Source organism: Pristiophorus japonicus, chromosome 2 (genome assembly GCF_044704955.1).
Source record: "Pristiophorus japonicus isolate sPriJap1 chromosome 2, sPriJap1.hap1, whole genome shotgun sequence".
In the NCBI taxonomy this organism is placed as follows: domain Eukaryota; kingdom Metazoa; phylum Chordata; class Chondrichthyes; family Pristiophoridae; genus Pristiophorus; species Pristiophorus japonicus.
In genome coordinates, this window is record NC_091978.1 from 300,772,790 (window position 1) to 300,790,718 (window position 17,929).

At 45.2% G+C, this 17,929-nt stretch overlaps 1 protein-coding gene across 4 annotated transcripts in view; it reads right to left on the reverse strand.

Moving 5' to 3' along the window:
- fstl5 (follistatin-like 5) overlaps positions 1-17,929 on the reverse strand; it is a 1,328,880-nt gene that overhangs the window by 1,246,137 nt on the left and 64,814 nt on the right. The window lies entirely within an intron of this gene.

Here is a 17,929-nt window from a genome sequence, read left to right on the forward strand (position 1 = left end):
GGTCGGGTCCGGGGGTGGGGTGGGAGGGAGGTCGGGTCAGGTCGTGTCGGGGGCAGGAGGAGGGAGGTCAGGTTGGGTCGGGTCCGAGTTTTGGGGTGGAGGGGGGCGGTCGGGAGCGCGGGTCGGGTCGGGGGGGTGGTGGGAGGGAGGTCGGGTCAGGTTGGTTCGGTTCGGGTTGGGGGGGGACGGTGGGGGTAGGGAGGTCAGGTCGGGTGGGGGAAGCGCGGGTCGAGTCCGGTCCGGGGGTGGGGGTGAAGCGGGAGTCGGGTCGGTGTCGGGTCCGGTCCGGGGGCAGTGGTGGGGGGGGGGGGGGTAGCGGGAATCGGGTCGGGAGGAAGCAAGAGCTGGGCGTGGGAGGCAGCCTTATCCACGCAGCCTCAGTGAGGTCATTCGGCCAGGGCTAGGGGCTGCGTGCTTCGGGCCCCTCCCACACAGTTTTGGGCACCTGGAGCTACTGCACATGCGTGCCCACTGTAGCGTGCATGTGCAGAGGTCCCGGCACTGTTTTCAGCGCAGGGACCTGGCTCCGCCCCCGACAGCTCGTGCTGCGCTGCGCCCAGCTCCAGAGGACCTGCAGGGAGCCGGAGAATAGGTGAGTTTTTTTTAGACGCACTTTGTAGCGCGAAAAACGGGCGTCCAGGTCGGGGCTGCGCCGTTCTAGGCGCGGCCCGAAACTTGGGCCCATAGAAACATAGAAAATAGGTGCAGGAGTAGGCCATTCAGCCCTTCAAGCCTACCCCACCATTCAATAAGATCATGGCTGATCATGCAACTTCAGTACCCCATTCCTGCTTTCTCTCCATACCCCTTTAGCCATAAGGACCACATCTAACTTCCTTTTGAATATATCTAATGAACTGGCCTCAACAACCTTCTGTGGTAGAGAATTTCACAGGTTCAAAATTCTCTGAGTGAATAAGTTTCTCCTCATCTCGGTCCTAGATGGCTTACCTCTTATCCATAGACTGTGACCCCAATGATGAAAGCCATCGCCAGGTCTCATGTATGGTGCCTGGGAATTGACTCTGAGCTGGAATCATGTGTGCATCAGTGCAACACTTGCATGCAGCTCAGCAAAGCACAAGCGGAATCGCCGCTGAGTCTGTGGTCGTGGCCGTCCAAACCATGGTCCAGGATTCACATAGACTTTGCAGCTCCCTTCCTGGGGAAGATGTTTTTAGTTGTGGTGGATGCATATTCCAAGTGGATAGAGTATATAATCATGTCATCCAGTACATCCACAGCTACCATTGAGAATCTCAGTGTCATGTTCGCGACACATGGTCTGCCTGACATCGTTGTTAGCGACAACGATCGTGCTTCACCAGTCAGGAGTTTAAAGAGTTCATGAAACTCAATGGTATTAAACATGGACGGTCAGCACCATTCAAACCTGCATCCAATGGGCAAGCAGAACGTGCTGTCCAAATCATAAAGCAGAGTATGAAGCGAGTAACCCAAGGGTCACTGCAGACCTGCCTGTCATGCATACTGCTTAGTTACAGAACAAGACCACACATGCTTACCGGGGTCTCGCCTGCTGAACTAATGATGGAGAGAGGTCTTAAGACCAAGCTATTTCTTGTACACCTTGACTTGAATAATCATGTTGAATATAGAAGACAAAGTCAGCAAGGGTATCACGATCGCGCAGCTGTTGTAAATGATCCTGAATATGTTCTGAATTATGGTCAGGGTCCCAAGTGGATCGCTGGTATTGTGATGGCCAAGGAGGGCAAGAGTATTTATTGTCAAGCTAAAAAATGGGCAACCATGCAGGAAATATATGGATCAGACAAAGCTGCATCACACAGATGAACCGGAACAGTCGGAGGAAGAGACAATCAACGACCAATCAACCTACCCCCAGTCATCAGAGCATTCAGTGGTCATCAGTGAATCGGGACTTTCAATCCCTGACATGGCCATTGCCACTCCCACCAGGTCAGCCACCCAGCCACCAGTCACAACAGACTCTGAACACTCAACCAAGGCTGGAGTTAAACTGAGACGGTCAACCCAGGAGCATAAAATACCGGACGGTCTCAATTTGTAAAAGACTGTGTTAATATCTCAGAGGGGGGGTATTGACATGTATGTACTTTTGGGATCACTCGCCACGAGATGGCGTCACTGTTGGAGGCCATTTGGCTGCACGCATGTGTGTGCAGCCCAAGTATGAAAGGGCAGCCATTTTGTATATTAGTCATTTTGGGCCTTAATAAAGCAGAGCCAAGGTCATACCTCTTGGGAGTTAAACAGTACTCAGTCTAAAAGTTATTGCATACACAACACTTACCTTAATGGACAGGGTTTTTAAATATAAAAAATGCTGAAATTTATTTTTTTTATGTTTTAAAACTCTTACTCTGGTTTTGCAAGTGCATGTAAAACAATACAGAAAAGTAGATTTTTCAGCATGAAAATCAGAATGCTCACTCGAGAGCTCCATGAGCTATTCCAATAATACAATCTCAGGTGCTAGCATTAAACATTATTGGCTGGATTTTCCGGTGCTTTGCGCAGGGTTTCGCCTTGGAGCGGTGTGAAAGGCAGCGTCGAGGTCTTCTGCTTCTCATCGCGATCCTCCGGTCCAGTTTTGCAACAGCACTGAGCAGCACCGCCAGGAAGAGTTGCGTCGGGTATGCAACGCCTCTGGCTGCGACATCGGCAGGAGCTTTGACTTTACCCCGATCTGTCTGGCGGAGGTGCGCCCGCAATGACAGAGGAAGGTAAAGTGCCCAAAGGTAAGTGCAAGTTTGTGTGTTTTTTTAAGGTTTTTCCACACCCCTCCTGTCCCCAGGCCTCTATTGGAGTGCATACGCCCGGCTCTTTGGTTCGTGAGTTTCCCATTCTTGCGCCACAAAAAGTGTTCAACGCCTCCCTTAGCGCTGCACCTCGTGACGCAGGGCCCAGATGCCCAATCTTACATACTAAAGCGCAAACTGTTCCCGGCCGGTAACTTTCCCGCCCCAAAAACAGAAAAGCCTAAAATCCAGCCCAAAATATGTGACAATATATATGAAAATATTTTTCTATATACAATTTAATCCCAGAGTCATGAGCTGCCTGTCATCATAGGTTCTTAGGTGACTGAAAAGTCCAATACGGGAATTACAGTCCCTGTCACAGATGGGTCAATTGTTGAAGGTATGGTGGCGTGATAGGCACCTGTAGCTCACCTGCATTACTTCAATGAGACAGGAGGCCAAATTTCATGTCAGCCTTGGGCCTCTCTGTTCAGATGTACGATGCTCAAGGAGTGCCGAATCTGGGCCCGAAAACAGACTGACACTCCTGTGATCCAAAAGGAGTGTCTGCCCAAGACTAATAACCTAGTTTTACTGAGGAGGCCAAAAAAGTGAAACATAGACCAGGGAAGGAACAGACGGCAATTTTAAATTGCAGGCAGCAAAGACAGCCAGCCTCCGAAGTTGCGGTATCTTCTTTAAATGTCCAGTTTTAACATGTAGCCTGAGTGGGGAGGCAGTGATGGCTTCCCCACCAGGCCTAATCTGCCTTGAACAGCAGCCGGGGTCAGAAGAGTCCCAACGAGGCAGGTTTTTAAATGTTATTTGTTTCCTTGTGGGCCAAGAGGTAGGGTTTCAATTCTTCCTGGATTGCTCAGGAATCTCCCAGAATGTGGCATGGATCACTCACTGATTGGAGGTCAGGAGATTCGGGCTCAGGCGAGGGAATGTAAGGAGACTGGGCGTCAGGGCATTGGGGCTCAGGTGGGTAAGAGAAGGAGTCTGGGGGTTGGGGAATTGGGGCATGGGCAGGGGGGAAAGAGGGAGAATTGGGAATAGGGGATGGGTGTTTGTGGGGCTCACCACTTCCTGCAAAGTTGGGAGTACTAGCAGGAATGATGTAAGTAGGAGCAGTGCCACGAGAGGAGCACCCAGAAAAGGGGAGAGTGAAACCTGGGGAATGTACTCTGGATAAATAGCAAAAGATTGTTTCCACTAGTGGGCGAATGGGGAACTGGAAGATTGCGAATTAGAATTCTCATTGGAAGAATATATGGGGAAGGGAAAATAAGGTTTTATGAACTGAAGGCTATGGGACCATGATGACAGAGATTAGAAGATCATTTGAAAGGGATTGGGAAGGTGAAAGGGTTGTCACCTTCGCATAGAACCTGAGTCCAAATTAGAGTCCAATTAGATGAGGAGAGAGATCGGGACTGTTAAAAGTGATATTGGTTTGGGAGCCTGACTGCACGGTGCAGAGGGATTCTGACTGTAACAGACTGAATATTAGAGAGTATAGGATTACTACAAAATATTGGGTGTTATATCAATTAATACTTGTTACATATAGACTATCAGTGAGATATTATTGTATTACTGTTAGTTATGAAGTGACTCTGAGTGTTACTATTAGTTATCGGGGCAATTTCAGTAGTTGCTATTTGTTACTAGTAGAATCAGAGTTCCTCCCACCTCTGGTTTTGCCTCTGTGAATCTCTCCCATGGTTTCCCCCCTCACCTACGCTCAGTTTCCCCTCTTACCCTCGCGGGTGGCTCCAGGTTTTCAGAACCTAGCTGCACATGGCTCGTGCAACTTTCTTGAGGTTTCCTCCCAGGCGCCACAGGTCTTTTCTGCCTCCAATCGAGGCCATGGGCCCTTCTTTTGGTGGAGTCTCCCAGTTTCTCCAATAGAAGACATTTTTTGCTTTTATTAAAGTGTCACAAAATCTCACATGGAGGAACGGACTCCTCCTTTTCCTATGCTCCTATTAGTCATCTATTGGAGCTATCTGATAGTCACTCTGTCTTGCCAAGATTTTAATCATCTAAAATTTTAAATAATTTTAAACATTTAATTCTGACTGCTTCTCTACCAGCCTACTGCTGAAATATTCAGCCATTCTGGGCTTTTTAAGGTTGCACTAAATTTCTAGCCACGCCAGTACACACGAGTTGCAGATAGCCGATACCAGCGGTAGAGAAACATAGAAATTTACAGCGCAGAAAGAGGCCATTTCGGTCCATTGTGCCCGTGCCGGCCGACAAAGAGCCGCACGGCCCTTGGTCAGCAGCTCTAAGGGTTACATATAAACCTATGAACAATGATGGAAAGGCAAAGAGCAGCCAGCCCAATCAGTCTACCTCACACAACTGCAACACTCCTTATACTGAAAACATTCTATACTCCTCCTCAACCGGAGCCATATGATCTCCTGGGAGAGGCAAAAACCAGATAAAAATCCAGGCCAATTTAGGGAGAAAAAATCTGGGAAAATTCCTTTCCAACCCATCCAGGCGATCGAAACTAGTCCATGAGATCATGCTGGCCGTATTCTATTCTATTCCCTGCAGTACTTATCTGCGCCGTCCAACAAAAGGTCATCTAGTCTAATCCGATTACCAGCTCGAGGTCCGTAACACTGCAGGTTACTGCACTTTAAGTGCCCATCCAACCATCTCTTAAAGATGTTGAGGGTTTCTGCATCCACCACTCTTCCAGGCCGCGAGTTCCAGATCCCCACAACCCTCTGGGTAAAGAAGCCCCCCCCACCCCCCTCAAATCCCCTCTAAATCTTCCACCAACCACATTAAAACTATGCCCCCTCGTAACAGACCCCTTCACCAATGCAAATAGACCCTTACTATCCACTATGTCCAGGCCCCTCAATATTTTGTACACCTCAATGATGTCTCCTCTCAACCTCCTCTGTTCCAATGTGAACAAACCCAGCCTATCCAATCTGTCCTCATAACTAATATTCTCCATTCCAGGCAGCATCCGAGTAAATCTCCTCTGCACCCTCTCTAGTGCAATCACGTCCTTCCTATAATACGGTGACCAGAACTGCATGCAGTACTCCACAGTGGCCTAACTAAAGTATTATACAATTTCAGCATAACCTCCCTGCTCTTATATTCTATGCCTCGGCCAATAAAAGCAAGCATTCCGTATGCCTTCTTAACCATCTTATCCAGCTGGCCTGCTACTTTCAGGGATCTGTGGACAAGCACTCCAAGGTTCCTTTGTTCATCTACACTATTAGGTGGCCTACCGCTTAATGTGTATACCCTTTCCTTATTAACCCTGACAAAGTGGATCACCTCACACTTCTCTGAATTAAATTCCATTTGCCACTGCTCTGCCCACCTGACCAGTAGACTGAGATCCTCCTGCAGCCCATGACTTTCCTCTTCATTATCAACCACACAGCCAATTTTCGTGTCGTCTGCAAACTTCTCAATCATACTCCCTATTTTCAAGTTTAAATCATTGATATATACAACAAAAAGCAAGGGACCCAGTACTGAGCCCTGCGGAAGCCCACTGGAAACATCTTTCCAGTCACAAAAACATCCATCAATCATTACCCTTTGCTTCCTTCCTCCAAGCCAATATTGGATCCAGCTTTGCACTTTGCACTGGATCCCATGGGCTTTAACCTTCATGACCAGTCTACCATGTGGAACCTTATCAAAAGCCTTGCTAAACTCCATATATACTACATCGTACACACTACCCTCATCGACCTTTTTGGTTACCTCCTCAAAAAATTCAATCAGGTTAGTCAAACACGATCTTCCCTTAACAAATCCATGCTGACTGTCCCTAATTAATCCTTGCCTTTCCAAATGCAGATTTATCCTGTCTTTCAGGATGTTTTCCAATAATTTTCCCATCACTAAGGTTAGGCTGACAGGCCTGTAATTACTCGGCCTATCGCTTTTTCCCTTCTTAAACAAGGATAATACATTAGCAGTCCTCCAATCCTCTGGCACCATGCTTGAATCCAAAGACAACTGGAAAATGATGGTCAAGGCCTCTACTATTACCTCTTTTACTTCGCTCAACAGCCTGGGATGCATTTCATCTGGGCCTGGGGACTTATCTACTTTCAAAGCTGCTAAACTCCTTAATACTTCGTCTCTCACTATATTTATTTCATCCAGAATATAACACTCCTCCTCGATAGCAACATCTGCATTACCCCTTTCCTTTGTGAAAATAGATGCAAAGTATTCGTTAAGAACCCTACCAACATCTTCCGCCTCCACACAAAGATTACCCTCATGGTCTCTAATAGGCCCTACCCTTTATTTGTTACCCTCTTACTCTTAATATATTTATAGAACATCTTAGGGTCTTCCTTAATTTTAGTGGCCAAGAATTTCTCGTGCTCTCTCTTAGCATTCCCAATATTCTTTTTAATTTTGCCTCTTAACTTTCGATATTCCTCTAAAAATTCTAAAGTATTTAGCCGTTGATATATGACATAAGCATCCCTTTTTTTCTTAATCATCCCCTGTAAGTCCCTAGACATCCAGGGGGCTCTAGAATTATTTTTCCCAGCCTTTTTCTTTAAGCGCACATGTTTTGTCTGAGCCTTCCGGATCTCCTCCTTGAATGCCTCCCACTGTTCCGACACTGATTTATCCACAAGTAGCTGTTTCCAGTCCACCATGGCCAAATCACTCCTTAACTTAGCAAAATTAGCTTTTCCGCAATTTGGAACTTTTATTCCAGGCCTATTCTTGTCCTTATTCATAACCAACTTGAATCTGACTGAATTATGGTCACTGCCGCCCAAGTGATCCCCCACTATGCAGAAGTCCTGGCTCAGCACAGCAACATTGAGGCAAATTGCAAGGCCTATTTTCTCTCCGAGTCAATCTAATGTGCAAATATTCTTCTTCTCTTTATGATACCAAACTAACTTCACACCTTTATTTGGTTCCTTCCCTTCTGTAAAAAAATTAAGTGTTCACTCAAAATCTGTTTTCTGTAGAATAAAGAGAGATTATACAAGACATACAGCGGTGCAATCTGCCAAAGCCTCTTGATAGTGAGCAAGGTGATGATGAAACACTCAATCCTGGCATTTTAAAATGAATCATGATAGGACTGTACTCTGATCTAATTCTCCTAAAACATCTGAACTCCACTGGATGCTAAAAACTGCACTGCACATTTGTGGATGAAAATAACAAAAGGCATCAGAAATTCAAACATCAGAAAGTAATTGTACATATAGCATAAGTGTGAGCTAAGTGTCAGATGAATACGTGGCTTGAGCAGTGGTGCAGTAGGGAGGATTCAATTCCTGGGGCATTGGAACCGGTTCTGGGGATTGTGGGACCAGTACAAACCAGACAGTCTGCACCTGGGCAGGACCGGAACCAATGCCCTAGGGGGAGTGTTTGCTAGTGCTGTTGGGGAGGAGTTAAACTAATATGGCAGGGGGATGGGAACCAATGCAGGGAGACAGAGGGAAACAAAAAGGAGACAAAAGCAAAAGACAGAAAGGAGATGAGTAAAAGTGGAGGGCAGAGAAACCCAAGGCAAAAAACAAAAAGGGCCACTGAATATAAAGGGGCTGCAGGAGAGGTCAAAACTAAAAAATCATGGTTTAAAAACTAGTATTAAAACACTCTACCTAAACGCACGCAGCATTCAACATAAAGTAAATGAGTTGACGGCACAAATCATTACAAATGGGTATGATTTGGTGGCCATTACATAAACATGGTTGCAGGGTGGCCAAGACTGGGAATTAAACATACAGGGGTATCTGACAATTCGGAAAGATAGACAAGAAGGGAAAGGAGGTAGGGTAGCTCTGTTAATAAAGGATGATATCAGGGCAGTTGTGAGAGACGATATTGGCTCGAATGAACAAAATGTTGAATCATTGTGGGTGGAGATTAGAGATAGTAAGGGGAAAAAAGTCACTGGTGGGCGTAGTTTATAGGCCCCCAAATAATAACTTCATGGTGGGGCGGGCAATTACCAAGGGAATAATGGAGGCATGTGAAAAAGGAACGGCAGTAATCATGGGGGATTTTAACCTACATATCGATTGGTCAAATCAAATCGCACGGGGTAGCCTGGAGGAGGAATTCATAGAATGCATACGGGATTGTTTCTCAGAACAGTATGTTACAGAACCTACAAGGGAGCAAGCTATCTTAGATCTGGTCCTGTGTAATGAGACAGGAAAAATAAATGATCTCCTCGTAAAAGATCCTCTCGGAATGAGTGATCACAGTATGGTTGAATTTGTAATACAGATTGAGGGTGAGGAAGTTGTGTCAGAAACGAGCGTACTATGCTAAAACAAAGGGGACTACAGTAAGATGAGGGCAGAGTTGGCTAAAGTAGACTGGAAACACAGACTAAACGGTGGCACAATTGAGGAACAGTGGAGGACTTTTAGGGAGCTCTTTCATAGTGCGCACCAAAAATATATTCCAGTGAAAAAGAAGGGCGGGAAGAGAAGGGATAACCAGGGAAATAAAGGAGAGTATCAAATTAAAGACCAATGCGTACAAGGTGGCCAAGGTTAGTGGGAAACTAGAAGATTGGGAAAATTTTAAACAACAGCAAAGAATGACTAAAAAAGCAATAAAGAAAGGAAAGATAGATTACGAAGGTAAACTTGCGCAAAACATAAAAACAGATAGTAAAAGCTTTTACAGATATATAAAATGGAAAAGAGTGACTAAAGTAAATGTTGGTCCCTTAGAAGATGAGAAGGGGGATTTAATAATGGGAAATGTGGAAATGGATGAGACCTTAAACAATTATTTTGCTTCGGTCTTCATAGTGGAAGACACAGAAACCATGCCAAAAATTGCTGGTCACAGGAATGTGGGAAGGGAGGACCTGGAGACAATCACTATCACTAGGGGGGTAGTGCTGGACAGGCTAATGGGACTCAAGGTAGACAAGTCCCCTGGTCCGGATGAAATGCATCCCAGGGTATTAAAAGAGATGATGGAAGTTATAGCAGATGCATTCGTTATAATCTACCAAAATTCTCTGGACTCTGGGGAGGTACCAGCGGATTGGAAAGCAGCTAATGTAACGCCTCTGTTTAAAAAAGGGGGCAGACAAAAGGCAGGTAACTCGAGGCCGGTTAGTTTAACATCTGTAGTGGGGAAAATGCTTGAAACTATCATTAAGGAAGAAATAGCGGGACATCTAGATAGGAATAGTGCAATCAAGCAGACGCAGCATGGATTCATGAAGGGGAAATCATGTTGATCTAATTTACTGGAATTCTTTGAGGATATAACGAGCATGATGGATAGAGGTGTACCGATGGATGTGGTGTATTTAGATTTCCAAAAGGCATTCAATAAGGTGCCACACAAAAGGTTACTGCAGAAGATAGAGGTACGCGGAGTCAGAGGAAATGTATTAGCATGGATAGAGCATTGGCTGGCTAACAGAAAGCAGAGAGTCGGAATAAATGGGTCCTTTTCAGGTTGGAAATCAGTGGTTAGTGGTGTGCCACAGGGATCGGTGCTGGGACCACAACTGTTTACAATATACATAGATGACCTGGAAGAGGGGACAGAGTGTACTGTAACAAAATTTGCAGATGACACAAAGATTAGTGGGAAAGCGGGTTGTGTAGAGGACACAGAGAGGCTGAAAAGAGATTTAGATAGGTTACGCGAATGGGCTAAGGTTTGGCAGATGGAATACAATGTCGGAAAGTGTGAGATTATCCACCTTGGGAAAAAAAACAGTAAAAGGGAATATTATTTGAATGGGGAGAAATTACAACATGCTGAGGTGCAGAGGGACCTGGGGGTCCTTGTGCATGAAACTCTTTTAGAGTCTACCTGCAAAAACATAAAACATTAAACCGTGCCACCCGACCTGGGTGACACACCAGACATTTACAAGGCCCTTTTTTCCTTTTTTTGTTTTTTTTTGGGGGGTTTTTTGGGCGCTAAAATCACATTTTTCCAGTGCCCCCTATAAAAGGGAAGGGGACACTAAAAGCACCGGCAATTAAAACAAATTAAACTTTAAAACGTAAAATCAAATTAAAATTTGGTTTCCTTGTGCATGAAACTCTTTTAGAGTCTACCTGCAAAAACATAAAACATTAAACCGTGCCACCCGACCTGGGTGACACACCAGACATTTACAACGCCCTTTTTTTTTTCCCCTTTTTTTTTGGTTTTTTTTTGTGTTTTTCATTTTTTTGGGTTTTTTTTTTTGGGCACTAAAATCACATTTTTCCAGTGCCCCCTATAAAAGGGAAGGGGACACTAAAAGCACCGGCAATTAAAACAAATTAAACTTTAAAACGTAAAATCAAATTAAAATTTGGTTTCCTTGTGCATGAATCCCCAAAAGTTAGTTTGCAGGTGCAGCAGGTAATCAGGAAGGCGAATAGAATGTTGGCCTTCATAGCGAGAGGGATGGAGTACAAAAGCAGGGAGGTCCTGCTGCAACTGTATAGGGTATTGGTGAGGCTGCACCTGGAGTACTGCGTGCAGTTTTGGTCACCTTACTTAAGGAAGGATATACTGGCTTTGGAGGGGGTAAAGAGACAATTCACTCGGCTGATTCCGGAGATGAGGGGCTTACCTTATGATGATAGATTGAGTAGACTGGGTCTTTACTCGTTGGAGTTCAGAAGGATGAGGGGTGATCTTATAGAAACATTTAAGATAATGAAAGGGATAGACAAGATAGAGGCAGAGAGGTTGTTTCCACTGGTCGGGGAGACTAGAACTAGGGGGCACAGCCTCAAAATACGGGGGAGCCAATTTATAACCGAGTTGAGAAGGAATTTCTTCTCCCAGAGGATTGTGAATCTGTGGAATTCTCTGCCCAAGGAAGCAGTTGAAGCTAGCTCATTGAATGTATTCAAATTGGTTGATTTTTAACCAATAAGGGAATTAAGGGTTATGGGGAGCGGGCGGGTAAGTGGAGCTGAGTCCACGGCCAGATCAGCCATGATCTTGTTGAATGGCAGAGCAGGCTCGAGGGGCTAGATGGCCTACTCCTGTTCCCAATTCTTATTTTCTTATCAGCCTTAGGACAGTTAATTGTATGTGGTTTGACAAAATCCCCATTAGTTTTCTTTAAAAATTAAAAGCACCTATCAGATTTCAAAAAGCTACTTCCAAAAGTATTCAAAAAATTCTTTCTTCCTTATGCATTTTTTGTTTTCTTGTCTTCACACAGTCCTTTTCCGTATGATACTCTTGTTACCTTGATTCTTTTTTGCCATTTTATATTTGTGTTTTTCTGTTTTTCATTTTCTTCATCTTGTTTTTTGACTGTTGTTTTCAATTTCCTTAATGTGTTCCTTCTCTCTATCGACGTGGAGAGGAACCAGTGGAGGTTATTTCAGGAGTACAGAGTGCAGCAGGATAACTGCGGTGCCAAACCACAGAATTCAGTACATTTGGGGCCAGTATAACTGTGATAATGAGGTAGAGATGGCATTCCTGGCCTCTGGCCTCATTTGTCCTCCCCCAGCACATACTCAGCTCCTCAAAAGAGGGACACAAGTGGAAAGCTGGTGGAAAGCATTTGCCCCAGATGATTACAGACCAGATAGTCTGTGAAGGTTCCATACTGAGGCTCAAGGCTCCTGAAGCAGGTAAAAATGTATTCCACGTTCCCCTCGAACAATAAGAAGCAATTATGCATAGCACTCAATAATCAAAGCCAAATCACAATATCAATGAAACAATGACTACTGCACACATTTTAGTGTGTAATTTAATTCATATGATAACAGGAAAATAAACACTATGTGCATGCCAATAGACAGCTACACTGTTATGACTTTACTTTGCAATGTATTTAGAATAATTGTGTCCCTCCCTCTGTGTGCTGTGAACACCATGCTCAAAATATAGATGTGAGATAAAAAATGTCAAGGTCTATTTTCTCTCCGAGTGAATCTAATGTGCGAATATTCTTTTTCTTTGTGCATTCTTTGACCTAGATCAAGAGGGTTTCTTGGCAGAATGCTTACGAAGCAGAAGACAAAGACAGATTCTGCAATAGTACAGAGTGATATGATGGGACCTGCACGATGTGTGGCAGTTTCTCACAGCTCTTCTGGGAGATAAACACTGCAGCAGGGAGGCCCATCTGAGCTGATCAGTGCAGCAGATGAAAGAAGCTGACAAGAAGCTTCTGTCTTAATCTTATCTCTAAATCCCTGGGACCTCATTTCACTAAATCATTTGCTTTCAACTATGATTGCTAAGCACTCTCCATGGTTATTTCTTTATAATCTAGTTATACCTCAGGGGATGACGTTTGTGCCAATAAACCTTACAGATTATTTCTATTTACTGGCAACAATTTGATTAGGATGCACTGGGATGGTTCAGTGGAACACCTGCTCGACAGAATAGATCATTAAATGGCACAGTTCTTATTTTTCAACACTTTGCGTGCTATTTACCTGACATTGCTAGATTTCCGTGCCCCTCACCATTTTTGTCCCCCTCCTGTGGATTCTGACTCTTGCTGGAGTGTGGTTCCACCGGCGTTGGCAGCCCTGCAGTATCTCTCACTAGTGGCCATCCTTCATGTACAAGTCCAGCCAATGAGTGTCAATGGTCCATTCAACTATAGAGGCATCAATTTGGTAGCCCCCTGTTTGATGCGCTAACTTTTAACCTTTTAAAAAGTCTGCGCTGGGCCAAATGGCTTGCAAAATTGTGGGAAATTGGTCACCTGAGAGCCTCTCGGCAGTGGTACGGAGCACGGAGTTTGGAGAAGTCCGTCTCCAGCATTGCACAGAGCTTAGTGCACGCCATGGAGCTCATCATTGCCAGTCTGCCAATGGAGGACTCCCAGAGAGACCGTGCAGATCCAGACCTCATGACACGTGTCATGGGCGAAGTGGCAGTTTCCATTTCAGCACAGGCAGAAGCAACGCAACATCTTCGTCCTGTAATGCAGACAGTAGTTGGTGGCATGAAAGCTCAGACTGCCCCCATGCAGTCTCAGCTGGATGCCATGAATGTTTTGGTGCTCTCATGCAGTCAGTGACTGCTAGCATCGTGTTTTGGACTGCATGAGAGCAGTGTGAGCTTCTATGCCCATTTAAAACTGAGATGAGGAATTTCTTCTCTCAGAGGGTTGTAAATCTGTGGAATTGTCTGCCCCAGAGAGCTGTGGAAGCTGGGTCATTGAATATAATTAAGGCGGAGATGGACAGATTTTTGAGCGAGAAGTGAATAAAGGGTTATGGGGAGTGGGCAGTGAAGTGGAGCTGTCCATGATCAGATCAGCCATGATCTTATTAAATGGCGGATCAGGCTCGATGGGTCAAATGGCCTACTCCTGCTCCTATTTTTTATGTTCTTATGTTCCTCCTCTTGCTCCTCCTCATCATCATAGAAACATAGAAAATAAGTGCAGGAGCAGGCCATTCGGCCCTTCGAGCCTGCACCACCATTCAATATGATCATGGCTGATCATGCAACTTCAGTACCCCATTCCTGCTTTCTCTCCATACCTCTTGATCCCTTTAGCTGTCATAATAGGCAGTCCCTCGAAGTGAGGATGACTTGCTTCCATGCCAAAAAGGAATGTTTCTGAAGGACCTAATATTCCAAATCCCGAACTACATCCTGAAGGGTGGAAGATGCCTGTGCGTGGATTTTTTTAACGTGCCGTGGCCGTTGCACACCAGCCACCACACGGGCTTGACAGAGCTAGGTCTTGGTCCAGTGGCAAGGATTACCCAAGACGACTGAAGACCAGCTCTGCTGCATGGACCTAGCGCGCACACATATAGAGCAGTGTGGGCTGTAAGGGCCACATCTAACTCCCTTTTGAATATATCAAACGAATTGGCCTCAACAACTTTCTGTGGTCGAGAATTCCACAGGTTTACAATTCTCTGAGTGACAAAGTTTCTCCTCATCTCGATCCCAAATGGCTTACCCCTTATCCTTAGACTGTGACCCTTGGTTCTGGACTTCCCCAACATCGGGAGTAGATTGCAAGCGCAGGTCATTTCTGAGCCTTAAACAACAACCCAATGCAGCAAAGCAGCATTACAGACGGCTCACGGCTGAGGTCCAACAAAAAACTCGGGGATGGAGAAAGCACAGGAGATACAGCAGCTGGTCGACAACCATGATGTACGAGGATTCTTCATCGCAGTCAAGGCCACCGACGGTCCAAACACCCAAGGCCCTCACCCACTGCTGGCCAAGAACAGGGAAACACTCATCAAGGACACCGAGGCAGTCAGGGCTCGCTGGAAGGAGCACTTCGAAGATCTCCTCAATCGAGACTCTGCCTTTGACTCGAGTGCTCTCGACTCCATCCCACAGCATGCTACCCACCACCACCTCAGTGAGACCCCAATACTGAGGTAGAAAAAGCCATAAGACAGCTTAAAAGCAACAAGACTATGGGTGCGGATGGTAACAGAGTGCTGCGCATGGCAATGACATCATCATCGCCGGGCGCAGCTGAGCAGGGTGCTACTGGCAGAAGCGGGGCGCTACCTTTTAGCGCCTCCGTAAAACCCCCGCCCAATTTTGCGGGGTATGCTGTTCTTGCAAAAAACCATTTGCTCCCTGTTAGCATCCCCCGGAGATGCTAACGGCGGGCACTCAGGAGCCCAATTTTGCCTCCATTCTTTTTAAGTTACTGTTTACTGAATGATTTTGATTTACTCACTAATTTTCTATTTCTAATTAATTTCCTAGAAATTTGGACACACGGCGTGAATATCGTATGCCAGGAAGGTGAGGTCCGAGGCGCTCCTGAAGTTGGGCTCAGACCTCATTGTAATAAAGCCGTCATGGCATAACAGCCCAGCAACAAAGATAAGAGAGAAGTAGAGAGAATTCAGGTCACTATTGCTGTCACAGCAACCTGTCACAACAACTTACCACAGTAAGTGCGTCCAGGGATTGGGCCTAAGATGGCGGTCAATGCTGGACTGTGGAGCCGAAAACTTGCTTGTGGGTTAATTGGGAGGGGTAAGCTAAAGGGTTTCTAAGTGGGAGGGAGCACCAAAATGGCTTGAACGCTGAACAAATGGGTGTTTTCTCCTCAGCCTCAGCTCTTCGTCTGTTTATGCTAATGTAGGGCCTTGCGACTGATGTGATTCTTCCAACAATTAGCTGTTTCCCTCATTGGAAATCTATACTCTGCGCTTGCTATATTTCCTCTCCTCATTTCTTTCCACTTTCGTTTTGTTTCCTGCTTGCTTCCAAAATGTTGCTTTTTTTCCCCGCATTAACAGTATTCCTTCAGGCATTAATCAGTGTGTTTCCTGTGAACTTTTTTAAACTTTTGTATTTAAAGGTGGAACTTACTACAATCATTCAATTGTATTAAATAAATTAGCTGTGACATTTTCTTTCACACCTTAGTACCATTTAGGTTGTCACATAACGTTATATGGTGTCTCATCATTTTCCATTTATCATGTTGACAGAGCCATCTACTGTTGCAGTATCTTTGGAATCCTGAAATCTTCAATATTTTTAATATACAATAGATTTCCAGTTTCTAATCAGCCATCTTATCCTAGCACAATACTTAGTCCTATCAAGTAATCAATTTTTCAAAGATATGAAGAGGAAGTTGCAAATACATCTTGAGTGCTGAAGGTATAATTCCTGAAAGAACATGCAATACCATTTGTCCTTGTTCAAGGCCATGGTTGGGGCCTCAGTTGGAATATTGTGGACTGTTTTGGTCTCCTCATATGGTGAGGGATATTGAGGCTTTGGAAAGGATGTAGCAGAGGTTCACAAGATGAATTCCAAGTTTAAAATACCTTAGTTACTCAGATATGCTCAAGGAGCTGGGTCTCTGGATTTTAGAGAAGTGTCATAGGAATGATTTGATCAATGTTTATAAAATAATGTAGAATTGATTGTATTGGTGTATGCCAATTATGTCAACTGAATAGGTTAGGGAGGACCAGGGGTCACACTTGCAAGTTATGTAAGAGTAGAACCAGATTGGATATTGGTGGTTCTCATTGTTCCAGAGGCTCTGGTTGCAATTCAGACCCAGCACTAAGCTACGTGTCAGGCAATTGTGACAGTTAAGAAGCTGCTTAATGCTATTTATGCAGCATTTTACCAGAGCAAAATAATTTTTCCAAGTTTTTCATGAGGTTCCCGTCCTTCTCTGGAGCCTTCAGGATTTGGAATACACTTTTCAGCTTTATGGAGGTTAGATGTGTGTGCAGTGAACTCTCTATCCAATGGCAGCTCCTTGGAGCAATCTATCTCACCATTCAAAGATCGCTTCGGTCATCTCAACTTCAGCTGCCATCTATTCCAGCAGCATCGGTGCTCTTGAAAAAAATCACACCTTGATCCTCAGAATCGCACCACGATCAGCCCCAATACCAATATCACTCGGCACACCAGCATCACCAACAACAACAACTTTCTCCGCAATCATCTGATGCTGCACAGGACATAGGGCATCAGCATCTGACCACATTGCTGCCTGGGAGGCCAGGGATGGCCTCACCATGGCCAGATTGACTTCACTTGATGATGTACACCCTGGCTGTCACATGATGCACCAGGTTGGCACCAGCCCACACCAGCACCATGAAGCAACCCTCCAATGCCCAAGCCATTCCTTTCTCACTCGTCACAATTGGGGGGGTGGGGGGTGGTACGGTATATCTTGCCATTCACTGCAACTCACTAAGCCACTTCCAAAAGTGCACACTGATCTGTCCAAGAAGACAAAGTGTTGAAAATAAAGATTTCAATGTCTGACAACACATTAGCAGAAACTTGATATCAGCATTGGCGATAACACCCCAGTGCCTACCCTTGTGTGTTGTTAGTTGGTATGATTGGACAAGGGTGAGGGCGAGTGTGAGGAGTGGCTAGTTAGATGGGGATGTGATAATGTAGATAGAGACAGAGGGATGGTGGAGGCGCAAAGTAAGTTAGTGTGATTAAGGATGTGCATGATTAGAGTAGGGAAGGCCAAATGGTGGCGATGTGATGAATGACACAGCAGGTTGAGTGTGACTTTGCAGTAATGTTTTGTGATCTACTGAGATCATTGAAAGGTTTGCACCAGCTCATCCTGATGCGCCAGCTCATTCCTGCTTGTGCCCTCCTGTACAGTGTGCAACCAGACTGCATTGGTGTCCTGGAGAGGTCTCATCCACCCATGG